The 19,075-nt window shown below is 45.3% G+C and overlaps 1 protein-coding gene across 5 annotated transcripts in view; it reads right to left on the bottom strand.

Annotated features, from left to right (window-relative positions):
* Nucleotides 1-5,991: 5,991 nt before the first annotated feature.
* Nucleotides 5,992-19,075, bottom strand: part of PABIR3 (PABIR family member 3) — a 63,059-nt gene continuing 49,975 nt past the window's right edge. For all 5 annotated transcript variants that reach the window (XM_013983825.3, XM_085006677.1, XM_085006676.1 and 2 more), the window contains one exon: nucleotides 5,992-6,104. The gene's annotated coding sequence lies outside the window, so the exon portion shown is untranslated. The remainder of the gene's footprint in view (nucleotides 6,105-19,075) is intronic.

Raw genomic sequence — 19,075 nt, 5'->3', positions numbered from 1 at the left:
GGGGGCGGTGAGGGCTGCGGGGGTGCTGATTTGCAGAATGTACAAAGAATAAATGAAATGAGTTTACAGGGATGTAGTCAGACTTTAGTCCACCGAGGTAGAGAAAAAGAAGGCAAAAACTGTCTTGACAAAAATGCAGTGTGAACTGTGATAATGTTAGGGGGAAAAACAGGTGTTAAGCCCTGGGATGCAGAGGGAAACCGCTTTTGCAGAATTCTAAGTCAGGAGAGGTCAGGTTAGGCATGGGTTTATTTTGGGGAACTGAAATGAAAGCTCGCTCTCAATGAACAGGTCTGGAGCTCACTATACTAGGTAATCCAGTGTCCCAGACTGTTAGGAAACAGGTGTTTTCTGTTTGTTTGTGGGTTTTCTTAACAGACCTTTCTATTTATAGCAGTTCTGGGTTCATAGCAAAGCTGAGCTAATGGTACAGAGAGTTCTCGTCTAGCCCGTCCTCACCCCCAACACACGCATAGCCTCCCTCACCATCCGCCCCCCACAGAAAGGCATTGGTTATGACGGCCGAACCTACACTGACCCAGAATTATCAACCAAAGGCCATAGTTTGTGGCAGGATTCACTCGTGCTGTATATTCTATGGGCTCCGACAGATGTGTAAAGCCACGCATCCACCTTTAGAGTATCATATGGAATAGCTTCAGGACGCCCCTGAAGTCCTCTGTCAGAGTTTTCCCTTTTAACTTAGACATCTGATTACGGGAAACGTTCACCATGCACAGAAGCAGAGAGAGCAGTATACTGAAACCCTCCCACGGACCCGTCACCTGCTCTCAGAAATCGCCACCCACGGCCAATCTCAATGAGGCCTTCTGCAAAGGCTGTAAGAACATAGCTCCAGGCAGACCGCTATTACTGTTGTGGCCAAAGGGTTTCTTCTCAGTAGGTCTTAAGCGAGTGGCTTCCTCAGCGGGCCCGTGTATTACGCATGCATTGCGTTAGGCACTTGGCACATGCTGTCTAGACCCTTGCTGCTCCTAGTGTGGTCCGTGCACCAGGAGCATGGCCATCACCTAGAGCTTGCCGGCAATGAAGACTCGCCAGCCCCACCTGAGACCTACTGAACTGGAGTCAGCAGCTTAGCAAGATCCCCAGGTGCTTTGTATGTGGCTTAACAGAAGCACGCAGGAGTTCCTGTTGTGGCACAGTGGGTTAAGAACCTGACTGGAGCAGCTCTGGTCACTGTAGAAGTGCGGGTTTGATCCCTGGCCTGGCACCCTAGGTTAAGGATCCAGCATGGCCGAGGCTGGGGTGTAGGTCACAGCTGTGGCTCAGATTCAGTCCCTAGCCCAGGAACTTCCATATGCTGTGGGTACAGCCATGAGAGAAAAGGAAAAAAAAAAAAAAAAAAAAACACCGACTCCCCAGTCCACGGCAGACACTTAAAACAGCCTCCCAACAATCCTGCAACAACACCTCAAGGCAGATATTATCCTGCCCAATTTACAGATGAGATAACTGAAGCTCAGAGATATTGGCTTTTTCAAGGTCTCCACAACGAGACTTAGATCTGTCTGGCTTCAGACTTTACGATTTTACCTCTTGCAGCACGCTGCCTCCCAGCTAGGGGGTTCGCTTTTGGGTCAAGTCAGGGAAAAGGAGAAAGGCGATACAGTGTGTGTTTACACAACACAGGAACAACCCGTCACCCTGGCAGACGACGGCAACAAAAGCAACAACAAGGACCGAAAACCAAACTGTTGGTTATCATGCAAGCCATCGCTCGCTCCACTGAAAGACCTTCTCACTTTCAACCAGTTATAATGGTATCACGTAGACAGCTGAATATTTCAGTGGTCAGAGAGAATAAAATCTCACTGGAGCAATTATCAAAGTTAGTGTCCCTTGGATTTCCTGTTGTGACGCAGCAGAAACGAATCCGACCAGGAACCATGAGGTTGTGGGTTCGAACCCTGGCCTCACTCAGTGGGTTAAGGATCCGGCATTGCCGTGAGCTGTGGTGTATGTAGGTCACAGACGCAGCTCGGATCCCAAGTTGCTGTGGCTGTGGTGTAGGCCGGTGGCTACAGCTCCGATTAGACCCCTAGCCTGGGAACCTCCACATGCCGTGAGGTGTGGCCCTAGAAAAGGCAAAAACATAAAGAATAAAAAAAGACAAAGTGAGTGTCCCTTGACAGTACCTGGTAACCCAAATACGAACCAAACTGCCAACCACAAGCTCTCCCAGAATCAACAGAAGATGTGCTATAGATTCAACTGACTGGTAAGTACATTTTAAAAAATCCTTCAGGAGTTCTCGTCGTGGCGCAGTGGTTAACGAATCTGACTAGGAACCATGAGGTTGTGGGTTCGGTCCCTGCCCTTGCTCAGTGGGTTAACGATCCGGCGTTGCCGTGAGCTGTGGTGTAGGTCGCAGACGCGGCTCGGATCCCGCATTGCTGTGGCTCTGGCGTAGGCCGGTGGCTACAGCTCTGATTGGACCCCTGGCCTGGGAACCTCCATATGCCGCGGGAGTGGCCCAAGAAATAGCAACAACAACAACAACAAAAAAGACAAAAAGACAAAAAAAAAAAAATCCTTCAGACCCACTGGACATCATACAGACAGGAAAGACAGGTAGTTGACTGTCATTTTCACTTTCCAACCAGCTGGGCGGCTTAGCTTACAGCTCTGCTTACACCGAGAAGGGAGCCTTAAACGCAGAGCACTGCTGGGCAATGCAATCAGCCGCTTTGTTTTCTGGGCAGCCTTTACAGGAAAAGGTCGAGAAAAACATACATCTGAGAGCACCCCCCACGTTGAGCAGAAACTGATTAGATCTCAGGAACATCTCCCCTCTGATCCTGAGAGAAGAGCAGGCCGTTTCCTTCTCCCTCTGCTGCCTAATGACTCAGGGGATCAGCATGGTGACTTGCTTTTGCAAAGAGCTGATCTGATGATTAATTGGCCTCTAATAGGAACCTGATGATGTTCTCAGTTCAAAGCCCCAGGGATCTAGTTCAGGGCAATCTGTCCTGGCTAAAAAAAAAAAAAAAAAGACCAGGTGAAGAGGCGTGCGAACTGGCCTGGTGAGAGGGCGCCGCAGGGGTTATGACTGCCTTTCTGCTTTACAACCAAATGACCCGAACGCAACCTGCTCTTCTGAAGCAGTATTCCTACCGAAAACCAGCAAACCCACGGGCTCAACAACGCTAATTGTCTTTGTGCATGAAATCAAATTCCTGGTGTATCTTCTCTGCCTTATAAACACCTACTTGCATTACTTTATCCCACATTCTTCTTAAAAAAAATCTCACATTCTAATGGATTTCCTAATACTTTATGGCCAACTTTGCCCTCATGCTAAAACATATAATGAACAATAATACTAAGAACTGAGTTGAAATAGGTTCCCCCACAAAAACCACCAAAGGTAAAACAGGTAAGACTTACAAAAGTAATTTTAAGCCTGTTTTTCTGGAGTTCTCTTGTGGTGCAGTAGGTTAAGGATCCGGTGTGGTCACTGCTGTGCTTTGGGTCACTGCTGCGGTGCGGGTTCCATCCTTGGCCTGGGAGTTTCCACATGCCGCAGGCATGGCCAGAAAAAAAAAGCAAATATTTTTCTAAACATTAAAGAACATTTTAAAATCGTATTTTGGGGTTCCCGTCGTGGCTCAGTGGTTAACAAATCCTACTGGGAACCATGAGGTTGCAGGTTCGATCCCTGGCCTTGCTCAGTGGGTTCAGGATCCTGTGTTGCTGTGAGCTGTGGTGTAGGTCGTGGAGGTGGCTTGGATCCCACCTTGCTGTGGCTCTGGCATAGGCCGGTGGCTACAGCTCCGATTGGACCCCTAGCCTGGGAACCTCCATATGCCGCGGATGCGGCTGTAGAAAAGGCAAAAAGACAAAAGAAATAGTATTTTAATACTATTTGAATGTTTTGATCACTATATTTTCCCTCTGAAAGCTTCCCAAAGATGTTTCTGCTTATTGACAGGACCACCTCCGTGAGGTCAGGAGGGCAGTTACGATTCACCCCTCTTTTGCAGCTGAGGAGGCTGAGGCTCCACCAGTTGAAGTTCACGGCCCTCCCTAAGCAGGCCTCCCGGCGAGGAAGGCGCAGGGCCAAGATCAGCGTCCCGACCATGAGCCAGTCCTGTCTTCTTTCCACTCACCACAGGGTGAAGAAAACGTGAGCACAAGAGTAGCCCCCACATTACCCCCTAAAAAAACGAAGGCCGCTGAGAACACAGCAGGATTATTCAATTCGCCGGAAATAGCTTTTTACTTTGGAAATTAGACCCACGGGTTATTGGGTGAGGGGGGACACTGCGACATGAGTACCGAAGGCCTTCGGGCTATAAGCTGCATGTGCACCCGGAGGAATGGCACTGGAGGTGGGCACATAGCTAGCTATGTTCTCTCCTTTCCTCGCTGCTCATAGGCTCTCCACCTAAGGGGATGTGAGGAATGTTCTAGAAGGCAGGGGCCCCTACTCAGAAAGTAGGGAGCTGGTGCACTGCTGCCTCAACATCGAGAGAAGAGTGCATTGACTAGACTGCAGCGTCTTCAGGGCCAAAGTCAGGTCCCCGCCCCAACTCTGCCTCTAGGTCTGGCAATGGGGGGGACCATTAGTTTGGAGTCTTTTATTCTAAAGGACACGTCCTAATGGGGCTGAGTCTGAATCTGGGTATGTGCTGCTGTCCAGCTGAGGAGAGCACAGCGCTCTGTGTGAAGTGAAGAGCAAGTTAAGTTTGTGAAGAGATTTCACAACAGGTCAGGGGAAAGGCAGAGGGGGAACTGAATTAATCCCAGCTATGGAGCTCCCATTGCCTCACTTTTGCTCGTAGCATGACTTTGACTTGTTATTTTCTGATGTTCTTACAACGGGCTGTAGAGTGCTCTGTAAAGCTCTCTTGCCCACAAGGGAGTCCTGGGGAGCGGGGCTCCAGGTCAGGTTATCTCAGAACGACCCTTCTAGCTATCACGTGGATAACATAGTCAGCCCAATAAATAAATTCCACACATTAACCACATACATTTGAAAGGCCCCGATTGCTGGGAGCCAGACTAATCTCTAGTTAAGGAAGGGATTTCTGGAATTTTCTGTGAGCCTTCCAGGCTTCTCACATCTCATCTCTGTCGTTACGTAAAAGGAATGGAAAAAGGAGATGTCTGTTTGGAACAGGACAGTGTGTGATGGGAAAAACAGCAGGCGAGAGGGCATTTTGTAATATTTAATCTAAAGGTGAGGGTTTTGCTAGTTACTGAACTACTTTAGGGCAAGAAGCAATGTCCTTGCTCTGAATATTTATATCAAGTACCGCAGCACTTCTAAAATGCTGGAGAAGCTTCCCGTCTGCATGTTACGGGACTAACTGGACGTTAGGAAGAGATGTCACTGATGGAATTTGGGCGAGCGATGGGAGATGGGGCTGGAGAAGGGACTCCTTCAAGTCTGAGATTCTGTGAAAACTAGAGGTGCCGATCCTTTTTCTTAAGGAAACAGCACTTTCTAAAAGTAGAAAATTACAGAGATGGAGAACGAACCATCACCAGAGGCGGAGGGATGCTGGAGGGGGACAGGCGGGTGGGACTAGAAGGAGGTACACCAGGGAAGTCTTTGTGTGACGGAACAGTTTTGTGTCTTGAATGCGGTGGTGGTTCCGCAGATGAATAGGGGTCATAAAGTGGCACAGACCTATACACGCGCCCTGTGCCTGTGCCAATTTTCTGGCCTTTATATGGTACTGTAATTATGTGCCATGTACTCACTGGGGGAGACTGGGTGAAGGGCAACTTCCTATGAGTCTCTAATTATTTCCAAATAAAAAGTTAAAAACCATCAAGCACAATCCTGCGTTTAAGTGCCCTACAAAAGCCTTCATTTATCCAATTTTTCTTTCAAAGAACCCCGCCCCCACACGCCGTCACTCCTTGACTCTCGCGGATTAGATCTATAGACTTAGGCACAAACTTTGCCTTTTCCATCGTCATTTCCTCATTGGCGAAAAAAATGTCAGAGAATGCAAGTGTCGCTTCTAAAAGTTTAATCTACAGGTGGGACGATTCCGATGGAGCTATTCAATTGGTAATACCTTGAGCAGGCTGAGAGGTTCTAGATCTGACTAAGCCAGCTCTTCTCCCTGTCATGAAAAAAAAGCAGAAACACGTTAAATTCCTGTCATGCCTTCCCTGTGAACAAAAGCATGAGTAGGCGAGATGCAGAGGACAGGTCAGGAGGGTGCGGGGTCTCGGTAAAGCGAGAGGCTCCTCTCAGCTCAGGGGAGCTGCGCGCCTGGCCTGGAGAAGCGTGGAGAAACCGCCCCAGGAGGATGAGCCCTTGGAAAGATAAACAGTTCAACTAGCCTCAGACAGGGAGCCCTTGGAGGGGAAGGGAGAAATGCGACCTGGCCTCCCCTCGCCACCTCCCCAGTGCACCAGCAGAGGAGACAGGCAGAGCCCGAGCCCTTCCGTGGGAACAGGTGTAAGGGGTTTGGGGTGGGAGTTTCCCAACACACCCTCCTTCCCAGAGGCCCCATCTTGGCCTCTGTGGATTCCATGGGCGTCTCACTGAAACTTGTTCAATACATCTTATCTGGCCCGGAGCACAGGGGTCTAAGTTGTCTATTTTCCTCTTATTTTAGTCGTAGCGACCTGGGTTCAGATCCTAGTTCCACTGCTTATCAGTTGTGTGATCTTGAGCAAGCTGTCTTAACCCCTCTGCCCCTCAGTTTGCCCATCAGGTCAGTGGGGATCATACCTGCCTTACAGGGTTTGTAAAATGTCTGGCACCCAACAGGTGCTTAGCAAATGTCTGCCTTCTCCTTGCCCTGCACATTGTTTCTGGCGTGAGTGCCACGGTATTTACTAGACTGGAAGCTCCTTGAGAGAGCTTCTTTCTTGTTCTTTCTCCCCGTGTACCCAGCACAGGGTTGAGCACACAGCATGCTGTTAACGAGTCTCTATTGGCTAGGCTAAGTGGTGCCTTCCCGGCTGCCTCAGTGATACCGATGGAGATGCAGAAACGGGCACATGGGAATATCAACATTCCATTTGTTTTGTTTGGTTTTGGTTTTCTCCACTTGCTTTTTTTAAAATTATTTTTTTAACTGAGGTATAGTTGATTTATAGAATTTAATGTTCCAGGTGTATTGACATCCCATTTCAAAGATATGAAACCAACGTGCTGAATTCTCTACTTCTTTGACATGCTGTGATGGTAAAACTCTCCATGTGCTAAGTCCCGCCTTTAGTGCAAATATAATTTTTTGTCTTTTAGGGCCACACCCATCGCCTATGGAGGTTCCCAGGCTAGGGGTCGAATTGGAGCTGCAGCTGCCAGCCTACACCACAGCCACAGCAATGGAGGATCCCTGACCCCACTGAGCGAGGCCAGGGATCGAACCCGCGTCCTCAGGGATCCTAGTTGGGTTTGTTAACCACTGAGCCATGATGTGAACTCTCGCAAATATAATTTTAGATAAATATTATGTAGCTCAAGTAAACTTAAAGTCAGTGGCTTAAGTATCTTGACAAAAATGGCTTTTTGATCAGTTTATTAGGTACAAAGTATGAAAAAATCAATTACAGACTGATATGCTTTTACCACAGAATTGAGAAGGTCATCAAACACAGCAAAAGAATCTGCGAAGGACCCAGTGACATGTGTACTCCAGTCACTGTCTTGGGACCACACCTGAGTCTGCAATGTTCTGCGAGGTACAGTGGAAAGAGTAATGGATCAGGAAGCTAGGATCAGAGCTCTTGGCCCAGAATTGGTCATGCCCTTGCTCATCCGGCCCATGAAGATTTGCTAAGTGCCTACTGCGGGGCTAGAAGGTTCTGTGCTTCACAGGCATGACTCTGGCCTGCGTGGCATTTACTAGCAGTAACTGTGTGATCTGTGGGAAGGTACTTTACCTCTCTGGCTTTTGTGCTTGCCATCTGTCAAATGGTGACAAATCTATTTACCTCCTAATTATGTGAATTCTCTGAAGGAACGCAGGGGCCAGAGCCTTGCAGACTGTGACTGTTCTCTCTTGTCCTCCCCTATGTAATGGTTCCATGAATAGCTTGTGATCACTTGAAAATTGTGTCTGAAGTCTGTTTCAAAGGGGCCGAGCAGGTTCTGCCCATCTCCGTTTGCTTTTCTCGCAAGTTGGCAAACCAACCAAGACGAGAGCCAGGAGGAGGGACAGAGAGCTGTCCCACTGGGCCGAGGCATTAGAGGGAACAGCACTCCACTCTGTGTTCTCAGATGGACCGGATTTCAGACACGGGTCCTGTTATGGGCTGATGTGTGTCCCCACCCCAAATTCTCTGCTGAAGTCCTAGCCCTGCATAGCTGTGACTGTGGCCTGATTTGGAAATAGGGTCTTTGCAGATATAATCAGATTAAGATAAGGTCATTAGGGTGGGTCCGAGTCCAATGTGACTGGTGTCCTTATAAGAAGAGGGAAATTTAGACACAGACACAGACACAAAGAGAATGCCATGTAGGGACACACACACACACACACACACACACACACACACACACGAGACAGTGCGCACAAGCACCTCCCTCTGCCCTCCATGCGACCACACTGCCTGTCCTTTTCTGTATGTAAACCCACATGAAAACGCTGCCTTGATCCCAGCGCCTAAGAATGTGGGTCTCCAGGATGGCAGAGGAGCTTGTGCGCAACAGGGAATTTCATTCTGTGGCTTTCCTTTTTTTTTTTCCTTTTTTGGCCCCCCGTGGCATGTGGAGCTCCTAGGTCAAGGATCAGATCCGAGCTGCCATTGCAACCTAAGCTGCCGCTGCAGCAACGTGGGATCTTTAACCCCACTGTGCAGGGCCGGGGAGTGAACCTGTGTCTCACAGTTCCCAAGACACCACTGATCCCATTGTGCCACAGTGGGAACTCCATTCTGTGTTTTTCAAACCCGTCAAAATGGAAGGCAAACATAGCCCTGTGACCTCCTCTGCCCTCGAGTTCGAAAGAAAGTAGTAAGAGCAGGCAGGGGTGGGACATACCAGGCAAGGGGCCTCAAACAGCTGCTGCTGTTGGCCATCAGCATGGGGACCAGCTTGGGAAAGCCACGCAGTCTACTCTGGGCCCTGCCAAAGGCCAGCGGGGCCTGCAGGAGAACCAACCCCATCTAAGGGTTCCAGGCACTGCAAAGTATCACGGTGCTTTAGAGCCGAGCTGCCCACCAGAGGCTTCTGTCCTAGCAAAGGAAGCGTCCCTTCTGTGAGACAAGTGAGTGATTCATTTGATCAATACACATGTATTATTCTGCAAATTTCTCTTTGGCAACCACCAGAGTAACAACTGATTTAGGGACAAGCTGCCCACGAATCCCAGAACCAGTGCGTGGACGGTTTATGAGGAACACGGTGTCCACGAAGCCTCGAAGGGCTGCCCTGTGCTTTCGTTACTCAGCACAAAAGGAAGAAGAGTGAACACACTGTCTGTTGTAAGGTACACCATTATCTGATAGGCTATAAAGAAAAAAATTAAAAATTTAAAAATTAAAAAAAAGAAAAATGGTTTTCCTCACAGTGGAAAACCATCTGAGCCAAGTAATCTAGTTAACATCCCCCAAATCATCATGTGCCTTTTTATGTTTTACTCCTGCCCCAAATGCAGAACCTCTCATTGTGACACTCACCAGGAAACCCCAATTGAGGGACATTTCTACAAAACAACCAGCCCGAGTTCTTCCAAAATGTTGATGTCACGAAAGACAAAGAAAGGTTGAGGGCTGTTCCAGACTTAAGGAGATTTAAGAGAATTAAGAGACGTGACAACAAAACACAATGTGTGATCCTAGGACTAGAGAGAAGGGGCCATGAAGGACATTCTTGGGACAATTAACAAAATCAGAATATGACCCGTAGCTTACAGAACTGTCTACTGTATCAATGTTACATTTCTTGAATGTGCCAACCTTACTGTGTCTATATGACAGAACCTTCTTGGGAAACACATACTGAAGTTAAGTATTAGGGGTGATGGGACATGATGTCTGCAACTTACTCTCAAGTGTTTCAGAAAAAAAAAAGGGTGTGTGTGTGTGTGTGTGTGTGTGTGTGTGTGTGTGTGTGTGTGTAGGGAGAGAGAGAATGGTAAATGTAACAAGATGTTAACAACAGATACATCTTCATCAAGGGTATGTGAAATTTCTTTTTACTATTTTTTTGCATACAATTTTCTGTAAGTCTAAAGTATTTCAACTTCAAATTTTAAAAAATATATGATTTTGAGCATTTAATCTTGGGACTGATGCTATGTGCTGGGTGTGAGATAGCCAAGGGACAACAGACAGAAGGAAGCTCACAGCCTGGGGCAGGGGAGGACAGAAAAAGAGGCCAGCATGATAAAGGATGCTGTGACAGCACAGAGGAGGTATGCTAAAGCCAGGCTTCCTAGGGTGAGGGCATTGGAGGAGGCTCTTTACAGAGGAGGGAAAGGGGAAGCTTAAGGCTGGGGAAACTGAGTTGGGGGTGCCAATGGGACATGCAAGCAGAGCTGACCAAGAGATGGTGGATTGTAGAGAAGATGTGCCTGGGACTGTAGGCAGCAAGAGGAAGCCACCTGCCTCCTGGGGACAGACAACAAGGTGCGGATTAGCAAGTGCCAGGGGCCAGGCCAAAATCACCACAGCTGCAGAGGTGACAGAGGAAGGGCAGCCTAAGCAAAACCACTTGAGGCTGAAAGGTTGAACACAAGTGTGCTTAGGATGAACTTTGTGGTGCTATATACTGAATGTCTGAGAGACACCCGCCCCGAGATGGATAAACATAAGTAGCCTTGGGTAAGGGCCGGCCCCAGATTAGTTACGATTGCTAAAAATAGACTGCAAGGCAGGAAGAGGACAGCGAGTGATCAGGAGAAACTAAAGAAGTGATTTTTCAGGAACAGGAGGAGCTTTACCAGCAATAAGGATAAGGTAGTACCCAATTAACACACAACAGGATGGGGAGAGATTGTTGTTAATAGGAAAAATCCCCAGAACAGCACCGGGATCCATAATAAAGGGAACTCAGCAAGGCAGGGCTGCTGTTTCAGAAGTCAATGCGGGAATGGGAATTTCCACTCGATTACAAGACAGAAGAGCCAGGATGAGAAAGTACATGAACGGTGGGAGCCTGGTGGGAGCTCATTTTTTGCCTTTCTTTGAAAACTTTTATATTATGGAAAATTTATAAAACTAATGAGAACAGTCAAAATGTGGTAATTTTTGACCTACAAAAATGGCATGTCACGTTTCAAATGAAAATGAACCCCCATATACCCATCACTCAGCTTCAGCAACTATTGACACATAGTCAACTTCGTTTCATCCAAATCCCCACCCATTACCCTGGCAAACCGAATGATGTGAAGCAAATCTCTCATGGAAGTTCTTGTTGTGCTTAAAAAAATGATTTAATATATATATATATGAAAGATTCAAACTACATATACACATACATATTATATAGACACACGTTATATATATTGTTACATATTATGCTTTTACTTAGTACTTAATTTTCTCAGTAAACTATTCCTGTGGCTCAAAATTCAGAAGATACATCAGGTTGAACACCTTTAATATACACAATTTTAATTTTGTCATCACACTTCCATAAGGCAAAAAAAAAAAAAAAAAAAAGCACAAAACAGAAGGACAAGTACCAAGTTGCCTTCCCAAACCCTGGCACCTGGCCAACAGCTTTCCCTCCTCAGAGGCGGCCAACATTAATGGTCTCTCTATGTATCCTTCCAGACATAGAGAGACACGTTTTATGCACATGCTAGCAAAGAGACTGCCAGCCATGCCTGCTGATCTGTACCTTGCTTCTTCCAATTCACAAAATCTTTTAAGAGATCATTCCGTCTCAACACATAAAGAGCTTCCTCCTTTTCCCCAGCTCCCCAGCATTCCACGGCAGGACCCTAATTTATTTACCGAATCGAATCACTATTGATGGCCTTTGAGGTGGTTTCCAGTCTGCTGCTGTTACAGACTGTGTTGCAGACGCACCTCCGGCATTCAGCTTGCACCCAAGCAAGTGAAGTCTATCTACCTGTAAGAGAAACGCCTCGGAGCCGAACTGCTGGATGAAAAGGACCGTGGGCGTGTAGGTTTGAGAGATGTTGCCAAGCTGCCCTCCATCGGGGAGGCGTCAGTTTCCTGCTGTCCTTGTCCTTTCCCACGCACGGTTTTCCTGCTCCTCCTGCCCACGTACTCTAAGCGCCCCGGAGCGGAGGAGGGTCTCAACACATCAAACTCAGAGACACTCCTCTGACCTCAGCCTCCCCTGGGTCTCTCTCTGCCCCTCTGCCCCCACAGCCCCCAGCCTGTCCCTCCTTTCCTGTCCTTTCCCAGAGGTCACTTGCAGCCTGCCGGCTGGCCTGCCTCCACACAAGCAGGCCCTGTGCGCAGCTATCTTAGCCATGCCAGCCTTGACCCCTAGGCTCGCCCTCCCCATGACCTTCTGGAGCACCTGCTCTGCCAGTCCTCAGCCCCGTGAACACCCCCCATCCATCCTCTCCATCCCCCACTCCCGGCCTGCTAACGACTGCCGGTGAAGGTCATGGGGTTGGCCCCGCTGCAAAGCAGCCAGCCAGCCTCCGTGGGGCCCCCAGGGCGACGGGACCCGGCAGTCCTTTTCCAAGTCGGTATCACACTGCTCTCAGGCATTGTTCCCAACCCTCCCCTCTCCTCAGATCCCCTCGCCTGCCCTCACCCTGGGCCCTCAGGGGTTTCACCAGGCAGGGACTGCCTCGAACCTGCGCTCTTCACTTCGCATCTCCGCCTCGGCCTGCTCGCCCCCCAGCCCTCGGCCTCAAGAGATCGAGGGCCTTCCTCCTCGAGGCCGCCTCTGCCACCGGTCCCTGGACCCTAGGTTCTCTCGCCTTCTCGTGCCCTCGGCCCCAGAGGCCTCCCTCTGGCCCTTTGGGCAGGCTCTCCCTCCCCGCTGGCTTTTCCCTCTCAGCCTCCAAACACTCCCCTCATATCCATGTTACTGTTTCACACCACCACCAAACCGAGAAACTTGAGCCATCTTTAAAATGACACATGCCTCCTGGCGTCACTTCTTCCTTCCAAGTCAGCTCCCAAATCTGACTGAAAACTTGGAAAAGAATGATAAGCAAAAAAGAAGAAAATAAAAACCACCATGTAACTGGTAATATTTTACTGTATTTCTTTCCCATCATTTTATATGCATATATATGTTCACATATCTATACGTATTTTTTTCCTTACAAAAATGGATCACAGTACACAACGCGTTGTCGTAATATATTTCAGACATCTTGGTTTTGCTATTTATCAGTGGTCTGATTCTGGTTAAGGAAATTAACGTCCCGGAGTCCATTTCTGCCTGTGTAAAATGAGGACTCTGACAGTAACCACCTTGCAGGGCAGTTATGAGGATGAAATGAGATAAAAATATATAAAAATACATATCACAGTGCCGGACACATGGCAAGCTGAATTCATGTTTGCTATCACGATCTTCCCACATCAATAAATACAGCTCTACAGAACAATTTAATGAGTTCTGTCAGTGCTGTGTCTAATAGGAGTGACTAAAGCATGGCAGTGACTCACCGACACGTTTGCATTCGGCACACAAACAGCATATCTTGGGATAAACTCCTTGAAGAACAACTGCCAGTTCAAAGGCTCTGCACATGTGTAATTCTGACAGATGTTGCCCAATTGCTCTTCGTCAAGGAGACACGACCACGATTTCTCTAACTTATCCCTTACGGACTGAGAGTGAGGCTCTTTTCAAACATTTCACTGATATTAAACCCAGACTGTGAAGGACATTCTTAGAACTAAATATTGGCCTAGATCTATGATTAGTTATTCAGGGCAAAGGAAAGAGTATGAGTAAATGCACAGAGATGGGGGAGCAAATGGTGTGAAACTGCTAGCGTCATGCACTGTTTTAGGCACTTGATGCACTCAGTGAACAAAAACAGAAGATTCCGGCCTCGGAGAAGCTTACATTCTAGCAAAGAGAGACAAACAACAAAAGGAATATGTAAACTGCAGAGGATGTTAGAAGGTGCTAAGAAAAAAGAAAAGGTAGAGCAGGCTAAAGGGGATCAGAGGTGCTGGATATGGATTTATTATATTATAGTAATAGAATAGTATATTATTACTAAATATTAATAGTTAATATTGCATGGTACAATATTAAATAGAATGGCCGCCCCATTACAGAGATTGAACACGTTGTAGAATGAGGAGTCACTGAGGTAGACACTCATGCATATTCATCACCATCTGTGCCATAGCCACATAGCACCTGATACCTGATACCTTATGATTTCTTTAAATCAATTTGCCTTTCCCTACTTAAATTTGCTTTATTTTGTTTTTGCTTTTTAGGGCCACACTTGAGGTATATGGAGGTTCCCAGGCCAGGGGTCGAGGCAGAGCTGCAGCTGCCAGCCTACACCACAGCCATAGCAACATCTGTGACATCTGCGACCTACACCACAGCTCACAGCAACGCTGGATCCTTAACCCACTGAGTGGAGCAGGGGATTGAACCCGCATCCTCATGGATACCAGTCAGGTCCATAACCCGCTAAGCCACAACAGCAACTCCTTAAATTTATTTTAAAGGAAGCTTTATAACATCAGCATAACTAGAAACCCAGTATTACAAGCCATGAAGGTCTAGGGGAAGGTACCAGATGACACCTAGGACTGGCCTCTTCTCTTCATTACAGACACTAGCTAGTAAATAAGAACAATAACAACTAGCAGTTTTAAAACTGCGTGCTTATTATTTTCCAGGTAGCTTAGCATTTTACATGCAGCAGATACTTTTATCTTCACAAGAATTCTACATGGTAGGCACCATTATTTTCCGCATTTGTTTGGGAGGAAATTTGGGCAGGTGATTAACCCTCTCAAGCCTCAGTTTCCTCCTAAATAAATGGGAACAATAATGACGATATAGATTTAACACCTACCCGTCTCAAACTTTTCCAAAAATTACATAGGAAGAAGTGCTTCCAAACTCATTCTATAAGGCCAGCATCACCCTGATTCTAAAATCAGATAAAGACACTGCAAAAAAAGAAAGTTATAGGCCACTATCACTAGTGAACATAGATGCAAAAATCCTCAACAAAATACTAGCAAACTGAATCCAACAATACACTAAAAGGATCCTTCACCATGATCGAGTGGGGTTTAATCCCAGGGATGCAAGGATGGTACAATGCCCATAGATCAATCAATGGGATACACCACATTCACAAACTGAAGAACAGAAATCATATTGATCTCAGTAGACGCAGAAAAAGCTTAGGACAATTCCACATCCAAGTGTGATAAAAATTCTCAACAAAGTGTGTATAGAGGGAACATATCAAAACATAGTAAAAGGCATATATGTCAAGCCCACAGCTAACATCACATCCAATGGTGAAAAGCTGAAAGCATTTTCTAAGATCAGGAACAAGACAAGGATGCCCACTCTTACCACTTTTATTCAACATAAAAATATCTTGGAAGTCCTAGCCACAGTAATCAGAAAAGAAAAAGAAAGAAAAGGAATCCAAATTGGAAAAGAAGTAAAACTACCATGGTTTGCAGATGACATGTACATGGAAAATCCTAAAGACGCCACCAGAAAACTACTAGAGCTCATCAATGAATTTTGCAGAAGTTTCAGGATTCACAACTAATATACTATAGTACTAGATATACTATAGTATATATAGAAATCTGTTGCATTGCTATGCACTAACAATGAATTATCAGAAAGAGAAATTAAGAAAACAATCCCATTTACGATTGCCAGGAATAAATCTAACCAAGGACGTGAAAGGCCTTCTTATAGCAGAAAACTGTAAGACACTGATAAAATAAAATGATGACAACACAAACAGATGGAAAGATATACCATGTTTGTGGACTGGAAGAATTAATATTATTAAAATGACCACACCCTCCAAGGGAATTTACAGATTCAATTCAATCCTCATCAAAATAGTAATGACATTTTTCATTGAACTGCAACAAATAATTCTAAAATTTCTATGTAAACACAAAAGACCCTAAATAGCCAAAAAAATCTTGAGAAAGAAGAAGAAAGCTATCATACTCCCTAGTTTCAAACTATAGAACAAACCTATAATAAAACAGTATGGTACTGGCACAAAAACAGACACATAGGTCAACCGGGCAGAAGAGAGAGCCCATAAATAAACCCACACATATATGGTCAATTAATCAATGCCAGAGGAGGTAAGAATATACAATGAGGGAAAAGACAGCTTCTTCAATAAATGGTGTTGGGAAAACTGAACAACGACATGCAAGAGAAGCAAACTGGACTGATTACGTTCTCACACTATACACAAAAATCAACTCAAAATGGATTAAAAGACTTAAACGTAAGACATGAAACCATAAAACCCTTAGAAGAAAACATAGGCAGTATGCTCTTGACATCAGTCTTAGTAACATTTTTTCAGATATGTCTCTTCAAGCAACGGAAACAAAAGCAAAAATAAACAAATGGGTCTACGTCAAACCAGAAATGTATGTACAGGGAAGGAAACTATCAACAAGTACATCAAAATATTATTATTTATTATCTTTAGGAGTTAAGATTGTTAGTAAATTTTTAATCTTCCAGTTCTTTGGATTTTCCCATCTGAGTATTGTTTTATAAAAATAAGCTTTTTTAAAAATAAAAAATTGCCCTCAAATGTGATATTATGTGGGTTCTATGTCACAAAGGAAAAAAAATATTGGATCTGCTTGGTGTAGACCATCTATGATGGGACAGACATCTCTAAAGGCAAGCACACTTATCCCTGCTTTTACAATGTAGGAAAGGAAACAAGAAGATTTAACTTTCTATCACCAGTTGATAGCCTGGTGAATGTGGTACCACATTTTCTAGTACATGAATGGCTTCCTTCTCCTGCTCAACATTTGACGAGTTGTAGACAAGACTGGGACAACTCTGGCACTTACGCGGGAGCTCCTAGTTGGTAAAAAAGTGAAATTAACGAAGCTTGTTGCTTGGTAATATGTGCTCTATTAGAGGCTTAGATCGTGGCTATGATGAAATAGACAAGTACATCTACTATTTTGTTCTGCTTTTTTCTCCTTTCTTCCTTGTCACCAAGATCCAAAGGCTGATATCATGCTTCATAGTTTTCAGGGTACCCACAACCCCTAGCCAACAGGACACTGGAGAATATCCATAAAGTCAGACCCTTCTGCCAATGAGTGAGGAGGGTTTGGGTGGCTGCATACACATTTAGTATGTCACTGGGACTTGAGCAAGCCATAGCTTCTCTTCAACTGACTATAATTTATCTACGATTTTATCTTGAAGTTAATTAAAAGAAGTGGGAAGTCATATGAAGCTATTCCTAAGAATCTTAGACTCCTCTGGAGAATGTCAGGTCAGTTTATTTTCTAAATCAAATAGGATTATCTTTTGAAGGAAGTCTTCCCTTTAGCTGTTCCTTTTAAACAGTAATGAATAATTGCACTTGGCCAGATATCAAAACTCAAGATATACAAAATAAAGTCCCTGAAAACAAGTCTAAGCTGATGAACATTTTAAATAAAATAAACATATTTCCTCACCCTCATTGATGGTGTTCTTATCTCAAGCAGCATTTAACACAACAAACCCTTTTGAAAAACAGGATTTCAAAGTCAAAACACTGTTTAAAGAAACTATATACATGAACCACATAAATGAACATGCATTGCTGGTGGGAATATAAAATGGTGCAATTACTTTGGGAAACAGATTGGCGATTTCTTGCAGAGTTAAACATGCACTCACCATATAATACATCAATCCTACTAGGTATTTACTCCAGAGAAATTAAAACATATGTCTACACAAAAGCTTGAACACAAATACTCGTAGCAGCTTTGTCTGTCATAACCCCCACTGGAAACAACCCAAATTCCATGAAAAGGTGAATAGATAAACAAATTGTACCTTATACATACAATGAATCACAACTCAGCAATAAAAAGTAATGAAGTACCGATCAAGAAGCCACATGAATGGATCTCAAGGACATTCTAAGCAAAGGCAACCAGACACAAGAGTATACACTGTGTGATTGTATACATATACAGGAAATTCTATAAAAAAGCAATCTAATCTACAGTGATAAAGAAAAGGAGATCAGTGGTAACCTGGAGCCGGTGGTAGGAGTGGAGGAAGACTATCTACAGAAGGGGTAATGGACATTTTCTGCGACAATGGAAATGGTCTTTATCTTGACTGCAAGCTTACAAGGGGTGAAATGTGTAGTAAGTATGTAAATGATATCTCAACAGAGTTGATTTTTAAAACAGCAAAAGTGAAAACTCTTCAAAAGTTGAAATTGTAGTTATTTCTGTTTTTCAATAGAAGTATTAAGTATCCTGTGCAAACTGTATACCAAGATGCTGTCTCTACAATTGGGAAACTACTCTCTTGAAAAAATTAAGTCCACAGGAACATGTGTGTAGTGGAAGGCATTGGGCCTGATGCTATTTGGAACTGGTATGCACAGTTTATCAGATTCTTCCAAACAATGCCTGCCACGTAGGAGAAATGGCAAAAGGAATAAAGGCAAAGCATTCATTAGGCTGGAAAGGAGACCAATATACAGTAAGTTGGCTGGAAGATCAGGGATCAGATCAATGACAAGAAATGAGATTCTACCTCACCATGAACCAGAGCCTGTCACTGTCATTCACTGTCATCTTGTGAGGTGCCCCCCCCCTTTTTTGTCTTTTTGCCATTTCTTGGGCCGCTCCCGCGACATACGGAGGTTCCCAGCCTAGGGGTTGAATCAGAGCTATAGCCACCAGCCTACGCCACAGTCACAGCAACGTGGGATCCGAGCCGCGTCTGTGACCGACATCACAGCTCACGGCAATGCCAGATCCTTAACCCACTGAGCAAGGCCAGGAATCGAACCCGCAACCTCTTGGTTCCTAGTTGGATTCGTTAACCACTGAGCCACGACAGGAACTCTACGAGGTGCCTCTTAATAGAGAGGCCAATCAATCTGGATGCAGATTGACCTTATCTAAAAACTGGTACCAAATGACTGGGACAAAGAGATTC

This window comes from Sus scrofa, chromosome X (genome assembly GCF_054392235.1).
Source record: "Sus scrofa isolate SSC_HxYL_T2T_F1_AM1 chromosome X, Sscrofa_HxYL_maternal_Yorkshire_Landrace_v2.0, whole genome shotgun sequence".
Classification (NCBI taxonomy): domain Eukaryota; kingdom Metazoa; phylum Chordata; class Mammalia; order Artiodactyla; family Suidae; genus Sus; species Sus scrofa.
The sequence above is the reverse complement of the archived record's forward strand: the minus strand, read 5'-3'. Positions and strand labels throughout refer to the sequence as shown.